Consider the following 20,534-nt stretch of genomic DNA (forward strand, 5'->3'; position numbering starts at 1 on the left):
ACGCAAACGTGACGAAGGAGCCCGGTTCACTATGAGACGAACACGTTAACAAACAATAAAGCATGGCGGCAAAGACAACACCACTCTCACACAGGTCGGTTCCTCTCGCGTTGCTTTCGAATCACGTCTTTCACAGCAGGGCGAAGAGCTCACACTCTTGAGTCGTCTCCGACATCTGAGAGGTTGCCGTTGAATGCAGCCAGACCGAGCCGCGAGGAGAAACAGCTCAATCCATCGGAGCCCACGTGCGTTGCGAGCTCAGGGCGGTAGCACGCGGCTGGCGCGCTAGATGACGACGCGATGATCGCAAACCGCGCCGCGCCGCCAACGTCCGCGCTATATCGAAGCCGCGGTGGCGCCCTCTCAGGCAGCTGCGCGCGCAGCGCGGGCGCAGGGCAGCGATCGGCACAGAAACAGGTGCCGCGGAGGAGGCGTCGCCATCATTACCATGGAAACAGGGGAACGACGCTTTTGACGCTGACGTGCCGTCATTCGAGCATCAATTTCTCAGCCCTGTTTTACTTCCTGCTTACAGACGAAGCTCTCTTCTGCGGCTTTCGGGTTTCAAAATTATAATTACGGTGCGATGTCAGAGCTGTCTAAAAGTGCTAAACTGCCTGTGACAGCACAACTAAGCAATGCTGGCTAGTGAGTATCGGTAATGTCGGTCCTGTCCTTGCACACGCATGACATGGGTATATGGCCACTAACACTCAAGTGACTACGCCGTGCACCCTGATCATGATAGGCGCCTCGTGCTACCCTAATCAGCCTTCTGTGATGCGCGCATATAGTCTGAAAGAGGCTCCGTCATGTCATGTCACTGAAACAGCTCTCAGAAAAATATCCTGATATTTGGAGCTGGTGATAGGAAAGGCGCGGCTGGTTACAAGAGCGATCTACTCAAATTTAGAATTATAGCCTGTTTGCCTCGATTCACCTTTCGTTGTCCAAATAAGCCAATGCCTACAGTGATGTTGAAGAGTATATGAGAAGAAGCCTAATATTGTTTTATGGGCACCTTGACTCTTTTTTTGTAGGCGTTGTTTTTGAACACTATTATTCGAAGGCACGCCAACTGCTGAACCCTCTAGGCGTTATGGAGTGGCAATGGCGAGGACGATATTAACCTAAATGGAAAGGGTTTACTAAAACCAAATTTAAGAGCACTTGGCGGTTTTAAAATACCTTGAATGAAATAGCACTGCGCCATCCATCACGGTTGCTTTCCTCGGCTGTGGTTTCCAGGTTGGCTTTGATAAATGGTTTTCTAGAACCGACAATCGCCATACGGCGGGCTCTAAATATCCACGGCCACATATTCTAGAAGGGAGAGGAGCTTTGAAATACAGAGCCCTCAAATGCCACAGCAGGCGCCACGCCAAGCCCCTGTTCCGCGGCCTGCCAGAAAGCATTCGAATTTTCCAGAGCATGCAGTCAACACCCGCCGCCGCCTGTTGCTCGAGATGAGAGAGGAGGGCCTGGTCTGTGCAATGGGACGCAGACGGGGGCGAGTGAGCCTTCATGTTCATTCCAGAAGGTTCTTGCGGCTTCCACCATTGTCTGTCACCCGACAACCTGGCGCCCGTGTGCGAAGATGTGTGGCATTGAGGTCGTGGGCGCGCATTTGTTTGCGCTACATAATAAACGCGAAGTATATGGATTTTTCCATTTGCGCCGCTTTCTTTGACGGCCGCACTAAAAATTCAGTAAAAAGACCACCGTGGCCATACGCCACCTACCCACCTACCCACCTATCCATGTCCCCTGTCCATCCATCCATCAGTCCGTCCGTTCATGCCCCCGTCCGTCTGTTCGTCCATTCATCTATCCAAGGCTTTGGTCATAACGCAAGACATTGATCATTTATACGTTAGAGCGTGGTGGCGTGTGGGTTGAGTTTTTGAGAAAGTTTCAAAGAATTTTCATTCTGGTTCCACAAATGTTTTAAGATATTCTTTTTATTTCCTTCAAACATTAACTACCGCACAGAAATAAAGTTACAGTGTTATCCGTAGTGCTTCTTGCCTATTAGGCAGCATTACTGAATATTTGAGAGCCGAAATAACCGCATGCATGATAGTACACTGCACAGTTTACAGTTGAGAAATACGAGGAAATGCACGATTAAGCCCCAAATTAGAAAATACGGTGACCAAGCAAACTCTCGAGCTACTGCAGTCGCTTCCCAACATTTTCAGCAGTTAAAAGCACTTTATGGAATATGTCAGTCAAAGCTTGTGCATACCTTCAATGCTGGACTGACCATCCTGGGCAAAAATACAAAATAACTGTGACACGCGGCGCAGGCCCTGGAACTTTTGTTGTTCCATCATTAAAAATGGCTGTCCTTTATAGCATTGCATTGCGTGATAATATGTTATATGCGCTTTATGTTGTCTCTTTCTCCTTATGAAGTGATAGCGTCCATGGGACCACTGATATGTTTTGCGTGAGTGTTTCTTGTTTGATTGCTTAAGTTTTTTCCCCCACTTTAGCGACCAGGACTCGAACTGCCTCAATCCACTCCCTCGACAGGAATTCAGTATTTCATGAATAAATAAGAGAGCATTACAAGAAAGGACACAAAATGTAACCGAAACTAAAAATCAGGACGACACTTTATCGAGCTCTTAATAAACTGACGCAAGGAAGAAGAAAAGCTTTGCGGGCTCGTTTACATCTCATCTTCGCCCAGCCCTCGTCTTCTCACACACTGCGCGGTGCATGAAATTTCCCAACTAAGCGGACAAAAACAGAGCACGTGCCACGAAGAAGAGATAAGGGGATGTGAAATCATCTTCATACTGAAACCACAAGCGATAAACTAGAAGAAAGGAACTGGAGAGTGGTGGTAGAGTTTGGGACTTGGCTTAACGAAAATATTGATGCTGGAATAATGGCGGAGCGGATAGCAAAGGCGAACAAAAAGGAACATTATTCGAGAGATACGAGATGTAAATGACGAGGGGAAAGAAAATTTTGAAAGCAGTGGCTTCCGCATTGGGTCTTGGGATGGAAATTGTGTTATCTTGAGCATAAGATGCGCACGACGCATTAACACGTCCCGCTTTTTGTTCACCGTTTTTTTTGCGCTTATTCTGGATAACCAAAGTCGCAAGGCTGTTTATGCTTCAGGTGTAAGCCGGAGATGGGGCAAGAAATTTTACATTGCACTTCAGAAAATTATTTGGCGATGAAAGACGATCTGTACTACTCTTACCCAATCATAAGCTAAGTGAGCTACGACTTCCACCGAGTACAGCAGTGGAATAACTTGGCCTCTCCACGTTCTCTGCATGAAATAAAAAAGGAAAATGCTGCCGTCTCGACTACCAAAAGTTTAGTAGCACTGCACACCGCTATAAATCAGTAACAGCTACCTGTAACTGATTTCGATCGCTTTAACAAACGTCGTGGGTAACTATTTAGTATTTGCACTACACATATTTACGCAACACAAATCACACATTCAATCGAGGTAACACAACAGAAAAGGCATTACGTGGTTATCACTGCCCTCCATTGTTGAGTTGTGAGAACATCAGTGCGGCACACAGCAATGCTTTGCTCGTCGCTAGGTTACGTACTCCACGGCTTCAGGCGCGCTGCGGAGGTGAGGGAGCGCATTGGTTCGTTCGTTCGCGGATATTCTCGGTCGGCGAAAAACAGAGCTTTTAGACCATTTGCACAATTAGGGCTCCGAGGTTGCTTGCAAACCGCAAGCGGCAATTTATTAGAGATAGTCCAATTCGTAGAATCGTGTGAATGCGTTCCAATGCGCTGCGAAGGGATACGCGCATTTTCACCGCTAGTCACTCGCCCCCTAGCCCTCGTTGTAAAAAAGCAAAGGTGATCAAAATTTCTCCCTAAAACCCCCAAAAAAGTAACTAGGCCTCACACCATTTGTGAACAGTTGCGTGCAAATATTATTACTAATATCAGGAACAGGTAAAAGCGCACGTGACATTCAATAATGGACGTAGTACCTTCAACATCAATACGCGCTCTGTTTAAGCGACATCATGTATGACAAAATATTACTCATTGCATAAACACAAATTGGTCTCTCATGAGAGGCAAAGCCTATTCTAAATTGTGCAATGTTAAACCAAATAAGTGGCTTCTCCACGAGAGTCAGGGTGCTTAAAAAACTGTCGTCGTACAACCGTCTTCCCTTTCATCATATTATAGTCACGAATGGTTCGGCCAACAGGAAGAAGACTCTAATCCCTGTTTCCAGTTGTATGGAACGTGCAAAGTATCGTAGTTCACCCTAAAGGCTCACGCGTTCTCAGTGGGATCGGCTGTTCCGTTCTTATCCACGCGACTTTTCAAATCCTGCAGTCTCGTGAGCAGAGCTTCGTACTGAAAAGTATTCGTCAGATACATAAGCCAGCCATCTGACGTTGCTGTTCCAGACAGGTGCAGGCCAGCCTTCTCCACGTCCTCGTATGTTTTGTAAAAGTCCAAAACGTTTTGATGACCACGTACTTCAGAGCTGGTCCCGCCGGGGTGGGTGGCGCAGTGGATACAGCGCTCGGCTACTGTTCCCAAGAACGCGGGATCGAATCCCGGCCTCGGTGGCCGCTTTTCCATGGAGGCGAAAAGCAAGGCGCCCGTGTGCTATGCGATGTCAGTGCACGTTGAAGAACCCCAGGTGGTCGAAATTTCCGCAGTCCTCCGCTACGGCGTCTCTCGTAGCCTGAGTTCCTTTGGGACGTTAAACCCCACAAACCAAACCAAACTTCAGAGCTGGCGGGAACGGAGATAGTCCGGGAGGCAGTATTCAACACATTGCGGCCCTCGTCGTCTTGTGTTTTAAGTAGGCGTTGTATTTCTTGGATTGATCCTCGTTGGCACCTTTCACATGTCCAGGCTCCTTACAGAGGAGTTCCTAGTTCACAAGCGAATGAATGGAAATCAGCACGTATACGATACTCAGGAAATGAGTGGGGTTCCACGGTGGTACTGAACGAGTGCCCAGAATGCTAAGGCAAAACATCCCACTGGCGTAGAGGTTGGGCTTGAACCCAACTATAATTAATTTCATACATCAGATGCAACCCTGAAAAAGTTACCGCTCTTGTTTGCGTTCCTCGCATCTGCGATAAAAAATAGGGCGTGCTCTTGACGAGAGGACATAATTGATTTGTCTACAAGAGTAATGCATGTTACATTTGCCATCAAATTTATAAAAAACGTTTTCTAAGGGGAAAGGATTAGAATTGGCGTATATTTATGCCTTGTTTGACGTTTTTGGTTGTGTCGCTTTATCGTTGCCTCGCAACTCCACCAGCTATGCTCTCCGCACGACGCATCTCTTTTTGATAAAAAAGCGTCCAACATAGCGGCCTCAACCACCTTTCCGGAGCAAATGCTTTCAAAGATTCATACTTCGAACATGTCCTGACAAGCAAAACAAGTTATTGCAAAGATGTGTTATCGGAATAGAGCTCGTTCCCGCAGAACGCCGTGTGGAATATTCTGAGTATTGTGAGCGCGGATAAGGGAATGTCTCTGCGTATTGTCGCAAAATATGAGGCGAAGCGTCTGTGCGGACCATTTAAGCCTCTGAAGAGAAGACCTCGAGACGTGAAGTACTCAAGTTCATCAACAGTAAAACATGACAGCGTCGTGGCACATACCGTCCGCCTAAAGGTACATGGTGTGTACATAAACAGGGAGCTACACACGGTGGACAGTGTAAACAAAAAAAAAAAAAAAAAACGATGTCCTGCCAAACGTTAAGAAAACCAGCTTGTTCAGGTTGTTGAAGGACATTGGCTTTCCATTCGAGAAAAGAAAACGGATCTTTGCTCTGATAGAGCGCAGTGATCTCATTGCCTTGCTTCGGAGGTACCTATGAGCGATTAATTAAGCTCTTTGATTACAAGAAGCAGGAGGTGCATTTTTAGGCAGAAAGAAAAGTGGAAAAAAAGTTTACTTATAAAAATATGACAACAATATAGTCTGATGATAGGGAATGTAAGGAAACAAACTGCTCGCACGAAGTGCATTGGGCTATTTCACAACGGAGTGCCTGTTAGTCCCGGTCCGTTTCAAAAACTTGAACCGCTTCTCCGCTGGACGCAAGAAATCATTCGTGACATACCAGGTGTTGCAAGAAAGGCAGACGAACGAGCAATGCCCTCCAATAGGGCAAAAACGAAAATCACTAACGGCCTGAATCGGGAAGAAAAGATCATTTGGCACCATTGTGTGAGCCGGTATTGAAGCTGCTCTGAAGACAAAATGGTTTAAATTAGTGCCAGGTACAAACTACTATTTTAAAAATATCTCGAGGTGGATCCGAACCTACGTACTCAAAGTTCTCTTTCATGCCAAATACCAAATGGTGAAAAAAATAAGCCTTAGCGGCGGATTTCAACAAATGCCCCTGATCTTCCCGCTCACCCCAGATCACGTTATATCACTCGGCCAGAAAACGAGCGCGGAGTGATACGTCTACTTGTATTTTTCTTCTGAACTACTTGCATAACTTTCGCTGCCTTGCACCAGATGTATAGGATAGAGAGAAAGAACTCTTCAATTAAAAGCAGAGAATTTAGTCGGCGTTCAGGATTCGCTCACATGTTACTCTTCGTAGGAAAGCGAGTTGAGGTAAGAAAGGTGGAATCAAAGAGGTGTTGAAAATAAGAGAAATAAATATACGGGGAAATAGAACGCGACCAATAAAAGCGTAGTAATAAAGTGCATCGTTGAGTAATGTTAAACAATGAAGTGATGAGATGCATAGTCTCACATATGAGCTCTAAAATTTCCCCGCGTGCTTATTATGAACATTGCATGAAGAAGTTCTCCCCAGTGTCTCTAACATTGGACAATATGTTAGGTCCCTAAGCCTGCCCTAGAAAACAGAGACAAGCAAAGACCTTTCCGTTTGAATATTTATAAGACATTTAGCTTCTTGACAAGCTATATTTTCATGCATTTTTTAGCTATGAACTTGGTGTGTTTGCTGGTCACTGTCAAGCATTTTGCGCCGTACTATAGCACGGCGTCCGTGGTCAGGAACTCGACCTGATGCGAAGTCATTGGGTAAGTGGAGGGACACTTGACGAGAAAGTGGAAGAATCCGCCTTCTTAAAGCGTGCCTATCTTGACCAATCACAAGATCATGTATGTATGGGTGACGTCATTCTCCGCAGGCGATATGTAGATTTAGGGAGGCGGATTGGTGAAGAAATGGACCGTGTCTTTAATTACCCTCAGCAGTCTCAGAGCGGGCGGACCGTCGCGCCACAGCTCGGAAAAGTCCCGTGACGTGCTTTGCCAAGTAGAAGCGCCTTCAAGACCTCCATAATTTCGCTGTTCAGCCGCCATCATGGGTTCGTTGTGAGAAGTTCGTACCTCGTCCCGTATCCTGCTTACAAATAAATCCTGATTCAGAAACGTTTTCTTCGTCAGTAATCCTGCCTTTTGATACCTTAGCTGCCAACGTCCGCATTTGAATGAAGAAGGAATCAGTCAGATGGTAGAAGTTTCGAGATGAATATTAAGACGAAAGCCTTTATTGCCTCGTCGTTGTCGTCAGCGAAAGTGTCACACTTCTGCGGCGGCTCTGATTGGTCGAGACGGGATAACGTCATGGAGATCTCGACCAATCAGAGTACCACCACAGTATGCGCGAATGCATGCCTTATATGGCCATATGTCAATCAATGATCAGTTACTGATTAATTAGTAATTACGCAATAAAATTCTAATGACAAATTAATTACTAAGTGCTCAATAATAACTAATTATTTATTTACTTAATATTGGGTACTTAAATAACAATTACTAATCAGTTACAGTTGCTAAATAATTAGACTAATAATTGCCACGCACCCCCTTAAAATCCACCACACAACAGTAAACATAGAACAATTGCTAAGATACAAAGAGCGAGATCTCGTCGCTGACAAGCAGAATTCACTGAATAAATGCACTCGCAGAATGTGAGAGTAGTCGCTCGCTTTACTCGTAGCAGCATTCATCGCTACATGCGCAACAATCGCATAGTAGAATGCAGCACTCAGGCATTCATCAATTTTGTCGCCAAAGTGTCTTTGGCAAACACGTTCAACAACGGGAAGGCGCGAAATATTTGGTGAGCTCTAGACACGCTGGTGCAAAATCAAATTTTTTCGGTGGGCATTGATGCCACTAATCTAATGTGAGTGCTGGGTGTCACTTCTGTCGCATCCATGAAAGCTCATCAGCTTTTTTTCTCATAATATGAATGCAGTAGAAAGCGGTTGCTTTTAATGTAGGATAAAAACGATCTTAAGCAGCACTGGCAGTGTCTTTTATTCAGACGACCTTTATTGTTTTTTCTCCAAATTATGCTAAGAAGGGGTAGATGTCTTGTTACCTGAAGATGTATTTTTACGAGGTACTTCTCCAAGGTTTTGCACTTGAGAAATGCTTTTCTCTTAGTCAAACCTCGAGTCGTGACATGAGCCTGTGTCAACCTAATCTTCATGATCACTGGCGCCCGTGCTGGCCACCACCACCACCACCACCACCACCATCATCATCATCATCATCCTCGTCGTTACACTGACTATAGCCACTCCAGGGCGATGGCCTCTCCCATAATCCTCCAATTAACCCGGTTCTGTGCTAGCTGCATCCCATTGACCCCTTACGTCTTAACATAACCCGAACGTCTTAACATCATCCACCCACCTAACATTCTGCACTTTCCTTCCTTTAGAATCCAGTCTGTTACCCTAAGCGACCATCGGTTATCCTCTCTTCGCAGTAATGTCCTGCCCAGGCCCATTTGTTCTTTTTGATTTCCACAAGAATGTAAGTAACTTGAGTTATTTCTCTGACCCACTCTGCATGCTTCCTATCTATTAACGTTACCCCTACCATTTTTCGTCCTATAGCCTTCCTTACCGCCCTCCTCCTTTTCTTTCCTCAGTAAAGCCACACTTAATCCCCTGTCTCAGTGACGGCTTTGAGGTAAGGCGGCATCGTTCAAGACAGCTCGATTTGACGGTGCGCTGCATAACTGAGTGGACTATCTAGAGCGGTCTGTATGGCTGAAATAATAGTTAATGACAAACCGTAGGTTTATCTTCAGTAGAGCACGTATACCTGCAGAATAAGATACATTCTGCACAAAAAGCTGCAAGATTACACTGAAGTTCTCAGTTTAAGTTCAACCCTCTTCGTAGGTGAGTACTATTGAGATAGAGCTGATGTGTAGCTTTCTCGTAAGGCATACTCGTAAACTCTGAATTCTGCACCTTGAAGTAGCTGCCATTCCTACTTCCCTCGCTGTTTCGATCTCGTGACCAGAGACATTAATCCAGTCTTCTATTTTTTATTTTGCATTCACTTGGTAATCTGGCACCGGCTGAGGGACAAAATCGAAGCTGCTAAGTGCCTGCGGAAGGTGACTTTATCATCGCCTTATAAGAGTCCACGCCTCAACATTGAATGAATGACGCAGCCGGCCTTTATCCTACGCGTGCGGCGAGTTGCCGATGGCTATCGCTTAAGGCGGAACACGCAATCTTGTGATTTCTGTGGCCGGCAGTTCGCTGCTTTCGTTTGATGGTGCCTTCATGCTGACGCGCGGCCGAAAGAAATTGAAAACCGAAGCTGGTGGAATACGTCCCCTGGTTTTGTTGGTTTGTGGGGTTTAACATCCCAAAGCGACTCAGGCTATGAGAGACGCCGTAGTGCAGTTTTCGCCGGAAATTTCGACCACCTGGGGTTCTTTAACGTGCACAGACATCTCCCTAGTGAGTGGTGACCATAAGTGCCATTGTACACGTTTTGCTTTCTTTGTTTAGAAAGTTCAGTTAATTATTGCAAACTGCAGTGCCCTTTTGAAGCTATTAAATTGTGCTTTATATTTCTTTGCTACTGGTTAAGTTCGACCTTTCCCTTTTCTTGTCTAGATCTAGAATCAGTTCTCATTATGTCCTGAAGTGTCAAGGAAACGTCATCAATAAATCAGAGCTTACGAAAGTATTTTGCGTTAGGTTTTATCCCCAACTATTCAGTATCCAGTACTCTGAATAAATAGTTTAAACACACTAAGCAAAAAACGTGCCAGCGGCTGGGGGATTGAAATTACAGGACTGCGCTTAAGTCCGCTTAATTGCGCAAGTGGCGAAAACCACCTTAAAGGGGGCCTCTTCTTAAAACCTGCATCGTAATTTTCATACCTACTATCATCATATTTATCATCATCATTATTATCTCTATCACTGCTCTCATCATTATCAACTAAATGCGTCGTCATTGTCATCGCTGCAATCATCATCATAATCATTATCACCAACCAGATCGTCATTGTCGCCGCTATCAACCTCACGCTATACAAGCAGATTTGCAATCGGTTTCTCACGAGCCCGGCGTGTAGTGCAATGTTTACGTGCTCGGCTGGGGATCACAGGGATTCCTTTGATTTCCGGTGGAGACATAATTCTTTAAGTGTCAGTTCGTGCAGAAATTTTACGTGAATATTTCCGCAGCCCATCAGTCAAGGAAGGCTTTCGCTTTAATGTTTGTGCGGAGATTGCGCCTTTTCACTTAAATTCTTGTTTTTTATTTTATGTCTTTTCCTGCGAAGCATTAGGATCGTTATGAAAGAATCACAGATATTTTTCGGTCGCTGTATGTTTACACGCTGACTACTGCTTATGTTTCGACCGAGTTATGTACTTTCCCGTATCAGTTTCATCCTATATTTGAAAATTGATCACATTCTCCAAATAGCTGTCAATCTAAGTTTATGATACAAATATTTTTGTTGCGTTAGCTTTCTGAAGGAAAGCAGAGTGCTTCGGTTTGCTGATGTAGTACATACAATGCTCAACTATTCTATGAGTAACTAGCTTAGGTAAATGCGTTGTAAACAGTGGCCTCCGAGTTTATACGTCTCTAACGTTCATCTACAGCTCCTTCAGAGGTATATTATGAGTACATGCGTCATTTTTTTTAACGAGGTTTTTCAAGATCTTCCCACCCTTCTGAAACAAATCTGCAGTTACCTCATGTTCACCAGCTCTGTTTATAAGTAGACCCTTCTTTGCTGCCCTTTTTGGTACCATGAGATGCATTTTCATACACAGCACTGCATTCGTTATTTACAAATTCTTTATTTTGGCAACTGTAGAGACACAATATGTATACCTATAATGGCTGTGCTAAGCACACTGTTGTTAAACGCACATGCAACAATGTCAATAATAGCAAATCTTTCAATTAATAGATATACGGAAATGTGAATTTCTTTTTGTCATGAGACCTATCATAACGAGCTTCGTTTCCTGGACTCTCATGAGCGAAGTGGGTGTTATAATAGGAAACTGATCGAATATTCTTCCGGCGGCGCATCAGTTAGCAGATACCTATCCGCTTCTTGAATAGGTGCGGTACTATAATTCGAGAAAACCGCCGCTTGCAATTCCTTAACGCTCCCCGTAATGAGCCTTGTAAGGAATACCTTAAACATAGCACACACTGATCAATAACAATGAAAAAGCACCGTCATTGGCGAACGTTTTATGTCAATAAAAAATTATGCCGGCTATGAGTTTTACCCGCAGCAATAACATCGATATGCTCTGCCGTAAAAAACCGAACTTGCCTATCATTACAGTACCACGATTGATTTGTTGAGCAGATCAGCGATTATAAGGCCGCTTTACAGCGGGCTCTGTGGCGCAGGGCAGCGAATATAGCTTGAATCAGGAGAAATAAGACGTCAGGGTGAGAACCGAAGATTCATTTTTCTTGGCAACTCGCTCCTTTAGATCTCGGAGCCTCCTAAGCAACTCTCCGTACCGGCACGTCCCATCCCGGCCGGAGAATGGATCATCCATCATGGTCCCAGAAAGGTGCAGGTTGGTCATTACCGCGTCCTCGTAATTTTTGTACCATTCTGTAAACTTCCTGAGAACCACATTCTTTAATGGCTGGGCGAAGGAAGTGTTCACTTGGAGGCAGTCCTCCACAGCGTCACACACGGCCACTCTGATGGTCTCGTGATGCAAGAAGGTCTTGTAGCGACTCGCTGCGTCTTTGTCTAATATCACAGGCTCATCGTAGTAGGGTTCTTGGTTTAGCAGCGATTGGATGGAGATCAATAGGCTTCCTAAGGTCAAGGCGGGAGTCCATGGCGGTCCACCCCAAGTTCCCAGCAGGCTCAGGCATATCTTGCCGTTGGAAAAGATGTGCGGGTGGAACTTCACTCGGTTGGCATCTGTGGTAAGGAAGAGGACGCTTGGTGGGCTCATGGGGTAGTCGTCTGGGCAAGCGAGATGCAAGCGAAAGAAGCCTCCCTCGTACGGCGTGCCCTGAGGGCCTACCACGAGGGCGTCTACCTTTGTCAGGTCGCTCTCCTCAGGTGCGATGAATATTCCGGGAGGCGGGTCCGCGAAAAATTCGGCGATGTCTTTTTTAACTCTAAGCAGACTGAGAGAAGACATTGTTACTAATAAATTCGGAATATTTACCTGCAGTTCTAAGGTCAAATGCTGAAATCGTCACAAGCCGTGAAAATTTGATTTTCCAAAGCTGTCGTCTATGGCAGTTGTGAAGAATTTCTGACCCGAATTCAGATTCCTCTTCTTCTTCTTCTTCTTCTCCCTCGTTATAATGGCACATACCCGCTACGAATAAGATGGAGGGGCAAACACCTTCTTTCTCTTCATACTTATGCTCAGGACCCCTGCTAGAGGAAATCAACATTACGTTGATATATACTATATTCCTTACTGTGCTTCGTATTCACATATATGAGCCTAGGTTTTACGTAAGTGGTTTGACATTATTGGGCGTGACTTCAGCCATAAACTCTCGAGGACGTTTGTGGAGATTTGTGAGATGATGTTTGGTGCTGTGTGGGTGATGTGGCCAAACATTATTAAAGGCTGTGCATCACAAAAACGAGAGCGAGAAGGTACTTTAACACTTAACAAGAAACTGGATTACGGCGGCACACTCGGCCAAGACACAAATGAAGCCCCAGTCCGGGAATTTGGACGGCAGGAACAATCGAAAAAAGAAAGCAAATTCCCTCACCGCAAGAGCTCAAATACAGCCCCGCAAAAGCTGAAAACGACAAAATCTATAAATAAATGTAATACTTTTCCGCATTAAATAGACATATTTATATTTTAAATCTAGAGTAATTACACTGAAGCCTATTTAATGAAAAGCGTGGTCTTCGAGCACACTAATCTAAGTCAGCGCCAATCGTAATAGTTTCTACCGCGGCATATAAAAATCAAATTAAGTTGATTATCTGCCCATTTATCCAAGAAACCAGTGCCCATACAACATCGTACTACCAGAATTGTGCAGCCAAACCTATGCGACACCATGCGTGTCGCATATACACAGGAGGCGAATCATTTAGGGTTGTCAGGGTACTTAACTCTGATATCTTTCTTCGTCCATCCAGAAATTGTCAGCTTTACGAAAGCCTGAAATGTTTCGTTACACTGCTTAAAAGCCATCACTCTGTACGTTCTGTTTTGCAGAAAGACTGCGTCTATATAGTTCTTCCTCCCTAAGCTTATTTAGGTGAACATTGTTATCATGTCAATGTGAGAAGATCGAGAATGCAAAACTTTATTACTGCATCAAAGTTTGCTTGTGAAGCAGTCCGGAAGCGGGGATACGCTGTCTATCTCTCTTTTTACTGGAGAAGGCGGAGTAGGAGGAGAGGGGGGGGGGGGGGGGGGGAGGTTCTAAAGCATAAAAACGGCGGTGTCAGTGCAAATACATTCTTTGGCATTGGAACATAGTATTTCTTCTATGTAGGCCAACTTCTCTTATCCCGCTTAATCGGGGTGATTCGGTTGTGCAGAAGAGACCGCCGCGGGACCTTGACAGGCGGAGGATGACTTCCCGACCCCAAGAAAATGTAATGGGGGCGCGCTCGCAAACCTCGTCGCGACACTCATGCGCTGGCGTAAAAGCCGTTCCTTAAAAACACCTCCACGAGACAAACCCTCTGGCATTGAACCTTTGGTTTGGTTTAGTTTATCGGGTTCACCGTTCCAAAGCGACTCAGGCTCTGCAAATTTCAACCACTTGTGGTTATTTGCCTTGAAGTTACACCGCACAGTATACGGGAGTCTTGCTTTTCGCCTCCATTGAAAAGCAGCTGAAGTGGTCTGGATTCAATCTCTCGTCCTTGGGTGCAGCAGTTCAGCCCCCTATTGACTCCGCCACTGTGGCGGGTAAATGTAACATGTAAAATATATCCCGAATCATCGGGCACACTAGTCGAGCACACTAACCACTTAACCACCAGGGTGGGACCGTTGAAACTTTCGAATTAATAGATGAACTTTTGGTATGTCTTCAAAACCGTAATGGTGTCTATTGAGAGGCTAATATGCGCTGTCACAATTAACGGCCATAAACTCGGCTTTGTGAGAATATCAGCCTAATTGTCTTGGTTATTAATTGGTCAAAGACCTGGATTTTATTAAATTTCATAAGACAAATACGCGTCAAACAGAAAGCTGTTATTGAACTCGGTGCCTGGCGACGATACCACCATCGCCAGCCCAAATTCATTCAGCATCCTCTCTAGCTTCATTCCACGTGTGGCCTTACTAGGTAGTGTGGACACTCTAATGTCGCTACGTGCCTACCGTGCTCATAAGGAGTAACACTATATCAGACAGAGTGCAGTCGACCCCCCTTGTATAACCTGCAGTTCTTGAACGGCCAACTTCGATATGCCGAGAGTCGCTGTCGAGTTTTGTTTGGTGGAACGACGGCTTGTGCAGCAGGCGCAAAAGAGTGACGCGGGAAGGAGTATACTAGCCGAAAAGTGGATAACAGGCTGCAGTGAGAGTCATAAACGTAGACATTAGCTACCCGTTCCTTTCACGGCTCCAAATATATCGCGAAGGTACTGACAGAAGCAGGACAAACGAATTCAGTTCACTAAAACGTGCTACTTGTGGGCAGTCAATTTGCTTTATATGGCGAAGCGAAACTCTTTATAAGGCCTATTCCTATAATACCGCGCGTCTTCCTCGCGCTTTCTCAGTACAGTAAAACTGAAATTGCATTTGTGACCTCTAGGCCGTGGACTGTTTGTTTTGACAAAGCCTAATTTTTCTGGCACGTCAGGAGCATTTGCTGAAGCAACGATGCCTGAATCATTCATTTTTAGTGGTGTAATTCCTACCCCTAGCTGGATAAAAGTGACCCAGTTTTATTACAACGTTTGCTCCTTCAAAATGCATCTAAATTGACTATCGTTATTCTGGTCTCTTTTATAGTGCACCAAGACAAAATCAGAATTCTCGGGGGTTATATGGTGCAGTGTAAAGCACTGCATTTTTGAAAGCGAAACGCAGTAGTTCTAATTCACGTGCTCTGGCATTTGTACCCTTTTTTGTGTTACTGTATCAGATAATTTCAGACTTGTTCTGATTTTTGTTTATATCCGTTCTTGCGTTACTCTATCGAATATTTTCTGAACGCGCCACAATATTTGGGAGAAACTTCAGTTTCGTTTTTGTTGGTTTTTTAAAGCAGTAAGAGATAGCGTTAAGACGTGCCTCAGGATCCCTACAAATTCGTTCACCAAACTAGCCTACGAGTCGATGCACCATATTGATATGCAAGGGTTGAGGAGGTTCAGCGTTCCTTGCTCTAAAGGTTGGCCAGTGCTAATTTCGATGTACAGGGCGACCCAGCGTATAGCTGTGCACCGGAACGCCGCCACCAATACTGATGGTGACGGCGACTCCACTCGAGCACGAACAAATGCTGAGCTTTAAAATAATACAAAGAAAAGGTGACTTCTAAAGGCACATTACTTGCTTAAAGTCGATGACTGAACGGCACCGGGAAACGGCAACAAAGCATTTAGACAGAGATACCCGGGTCCCAGTGAGATCGTTTAAAGCTAACCGATATTGTGTGGGTCGCCGTCGATGGCGGTATAGGAAATAACCGTTCGAGACATCGACCGCAACTTCAGTGGCCCTTCTGGAAGGCGGAAACGATTTCGGGTGGAAGTACCCATTAGGACTTCCCCTTTTACTCGCTGGGGCGTAAGGGGAAAATGCTGGGGCGGAAAACGAGCACCGCATGATAGCCAACGTTCAATGAAGAAGGTGTAAAAGGAAGGAATTCCGAGAGGGAAAGGCCACAATTACCATTAGCGGCGTTTTTTGTTTTTCGATTCCTCCCCCCCCCCCTCCCGCCCTCCGAGACTGCTCAGCCACAGGCAGGCCACAAATAACAAAAAAAGCGAGAGTGCTCTTTGTAAAAGCGTGATTGATGCTAAAACTGGATGTCTGGGCGAAAACACAGGGGAAAAAAACGTTGACTGCACCGGTGCTATGCCCCGCCGGGGTGGCGCAGTGGTAAGACGCCCGACTACTGTGCTGGAATACCCGGGTTCAAACCCGACCTCGGCGGCTGCGTTTCGATGGAGGCGAAACGAAGTGGCGTCCGTGTGCTGTGCGATGTCAGCGCATGCTAAAGATCCCCAGGTGGTCGAAATTACTCCGCAGCCCTCCACTACGGCTCCCCTTTCTCTCTTTCCACTTTCACTCCCACCTTCCTCCCCTCCCTTACGGCGCGGTTCAGGTGTCCACAGATCAAGTGTGACAGATACTGCGCCTTTCCCTTCCTGTAACCCAACCAACCAAGAATGCATGACAGGGAAGCAAACGTACAAAATACAACACAACATGTTCTAACTTATGCTTGAGGTCGCCAAAAGCAGCATTTTTAAACAACTCGCGCGTCTTGACGGTGTATCTCTATTCCTATCATTAAAAGTATGTCCACTAAGTCTGGTAACGGCTCCAGTCAAAAATAAATCTGCAGCTTTACGTCACCTAATCGCTAGCCCATTGTGCTGAGTAAGAATTGAGCCCGTAAAAAGCTTCGCCCACGTTCAGGTTGTGACGAATTCGATATATACGCACTAACGTGCCAATTGCGAATTGGTGGTGGGACGAACTGGCATCGCTCCACGAGACACAACCTCTCTGCTTGACCATATCAGGCATTCCTCTTTCATCAGTTTCGGTTTAGCGTCGCCATCCTACACAGACTCACATGGTGTTCGCGTTCTGCGAATGCGAATATGCGCGAAGCAACACTCCTACAAACCACCCAACCTCCTCCCCCCTGCGCTACCACTCGGGCTCCCAAGTAGAGCTCTAAAGCATGGTACCGTGCAGAGAACTCATTACAACAGAACTCCCTACAAGTTAAAAAAACTTCTGAGGACAAGTACAAAATTACCTAACACGAAATGTGAGCGTAGTGTTTGTTTTTTTGCTTACAAAGCGCACGACAACGCGACAGAGCCTCGCGGTAGGGCGGAGCAAGAGAGAGAGAGAGCGTCTAGGGCGTTTGTTGATGCCAGCGTCGGTAAGGCCTGCACTCTGCCCGGTGGCCTGGCTTAGATTTCCGATAAGATGTTCATTAGAAATGCTATCTTAACAGGCTCGGTAGCGACAGGTGTTGGTACAAGTGTAAGTGTATTATTGGGAGAAATGCGTATTTTTACACCACAGCTTTTTGAGGGCCCGTTTCTTAATTCTGTGGCATTGGCGTAACACCTAGGAGCGCTAGGAGGAAAACAGTTAAGGAGAGAGGGAGCGAAGCAGCTGCACTGTACAACAGGCTGATTAGACATGGTGCAGCCTACGATATCATCTGTGACAGTCCATGCTTTACCTTGCCAATATGCTGATAGGTCCAAAAACAGTGATATCAGTAGTAACATTATACTGACTTCATTGAGACCAGTAAGACAAATTAATAAGAAAAAATGTTCCATCCGCTGCCTCAAATGGCTGTCTCTGATAATCGATACACGGAATTATGAATGCCTAGTCTGATTTTTTTTTTTCATTCCTATATTTCACCTGTTGACGGTGCAGAGAAACACTTCAATTCATGGGAGAGGTCTATTTGGGCAATGCACGCATCAAACCGTAGCAGTTTCGTTACGATTTAACCCTACTCCACATCCTGCGTTAGGCTCCGTAAACCAAGTCAAACTAAATGATAAATACAGCGTTCTATATGATAGATGAAAAAGATTGCTGTAGTATGAGCAACTGGAGCTCGAAAACATTAAAACAAATAATTGAGAAAGCAAAACATCTCTTTATTGCAACCTGACAGTCGGGATGCTGAAACGACCTGGAGTGGAGTAAAAACGCATTGACAATAGTGCGTAGCGCGTAATATTATATTATGTTATGCCCAGACGCACGGTCGAAAGGAGTCATTTCCTTAACAAAAGGGGCGAGAAGAATAGAAGTGCGCTCGCGTCAGATGAAGATGGCGTAAGCGCACGCTGCGCTATTCACATGCAAAGCAGGCTTTCTGCGGCTGCCTGTCAGCTGAGAGAGAAAAAGGAAAAATTCGGCCGTGTGAAGACTTAACAGTGCAAGCGAGTCGGGTTATGGGGTGGGCCGCTATTTGTAAACACGAAGCCGGCTTTGTCCCTTGTCCTTCTTCGGCACCTAAACGCATGTCGCACAGGTTCTGCAATGTGCGCGCCACGGCGCATGTAGAATGGACGCTCTCGTGAGATGGTCACTTCCCATTAATGTACAACAAAAGAATTCCCAAAGTGCAACCAGAAACCGCTGATTTCTAGGAACGCCTATCGCGAAGAAAAATATTCACGGCCCTACCTACTATTAAGGTATACATTTCTCAGCAGGTGTTTTCCTGTACTCTTAGTTTATTGTTTATTGGACAGTTTGTTATTGGAGAGTAGAGTGCATAGGGCGGTTATGCGAAGCTTACTTTTTCTGCCAGCTAGGCACTAATAGTTACCAAACTGCTAGAATCTTTACTTTAACCTATCTACTGTTGATGCCTAAACTGTCCTTCTTCCCTGTCCTTTTGCTCTAAGTTCATTATAAATAAGTCATTTTTGTATGACTGGCCTATTCGGACGAGTAGGTGAGTATTTTAACGAGAGGGCTGCTAACAGTTCAGCCTAGCGAACCTTTTTATTTCGAACGTGACTAATTAGTGTTGAGTGGGAGAAATATTCGGCTCATCTTACCAGTGTCGAATGGGCAACAATGCGTGAGCACTGCGCAATGCACTGTTGCGAACTGCGCATTGGGCGATGGTAATAGTGGTTGTAGGTCTGCAAGCTCAAAGTAATTGCATGTATCTCAGCTGCTTCACGGTGGGAGGGGCATAATACACCGCTGTCATCATCGTCTCCCTGACTATACCCACTGCAAGGCGAAGGCCTCTCCCATATTCCTCAAATTAACCCGTTCCTGTGCTAGCTGCATCCACTTGACCCCTGCGAATTTCTTAACCTCATCTGCCCACCTAACTTTCTGCTTCCCCCTGCTACGCTTTCCCTCCCTTGGAATCCAGTTCGTTACCGTAAGCAACCAATTGGTTATCCTCTCTTCGCGCTACATGTCCTGCTCATCCCCATTTTTACTTTTCAGTGTCAGATCTTCAGAAGAGGGAACTCAACTGCAAGTTTCATCGAGCGACGATAGCGCCGTGTTTCTCGCATGGTGGAGAAATGTGAAACTCCGGGACGTCCCGCTAACTTGCTGTGCATGCGCGGCGATCGAATTGCGCCTGGCGGTTATTTGGCGAGACAGAAATGCTTCTGCTGATGTAAAACGGAGTAGCTTTGTGCCGTGGTCAGCCACAATAGCCGGCGCAGCACTAAGGGACTAGACTCATGCGTGATACAATGCAGATATATCTTTCAACTTTCCGCAAGGCCTGTTTTTCAACAGAATGGTCTCGTTCTAAGACGCCTCGCATTCTTTGTGAAAACGAAAGGAGTCAAGTTCGCCTTTCTGCGTAAACTGCGTGAATTGGGCAATAACAAAAATATGTTGCAAGCGCAATACAAAACTGAACTATGGCTTGATCGACACTACTGAAACAGAGGACACCATTCACGTCATAGGTGTGATGAGTGCTAACCAAATATCATAAGTGAAGCACTATCATTTAATAAAAACCGAAATAAATAAGACGAACAGTAGACCAACTTTCATTGAGCTTGGATTTCACCTGCCTCCGGAGTCATCAAACCAGTTATATACCCTGTAGCGCATGGAGCGCGCATGTCCTAAAAATTACTATGCTTTTGAGTCTACTAGCATTGTTGCCCCTGAAGAAAAAACTCTTTCAGACTGCATACTTATCCTTCGACTGCAAGATTTGGTTTAATAACATTGGAATATAAAACAAAACTTATACAGATCGCATGATACAGCCAAAAACGATGAGCAACGAGTGAGCCGTTTTATTTCACAGTGCTGATAATAATTTTCCATAGTTTAAGCATATTATATCATTATGTTATATTATATGCGATTTTATTATTATATTATATTATAGCCGATCACGCCTCGTTAAAACTGCAATACAATCTTGCGCGGAGCAGTGAATGTGGTCGTCTTCACAAAATTTGATCTGCGCCTTCCCTCATTTAACCTATAGGTTGACACGGCATACACATGAACCTAATGGGCGAGTGCGGGCGATGTCCA

At 45.3% G+C, this 20,534-nt stretch overlaps 1 protein-coding gene and 1 pseudogene across 3 annotated transcripts in view; both read right to left on the reverse strand.

Moving 5' to 3' along the window:
* The window catches only part of Lar (tyrosine-protein phosphatase Lar), a 761,776-nt gene that overhangs the window by 713,820 nt on the left and 27,422 nt on the right, over positions 1-20,534 (reverse strand). The window lies entirely within an intron of this gene.
* Positions 11,724-12,464, reverse strand: LOC146181897 (ubiquitin-conjugating enzyme E2 Z pseudogene; annotated as a pseudogene).

Source organism: Amblyomma maculatum, chromosome 8 (assembly GCF_055883805.1).
Source record: "Amblyomma maculatum isolate TAMU_Amacu chromosome 8, ASM5588380v1, whole genome shotgun sequence".
Classification (NCBI taxonomy): Eukaryota; Metazoa; Arthropoda; class Arachnida; order Ixodida; family Ixodidae; genus Amblyomma; species Amblyomma maculatum.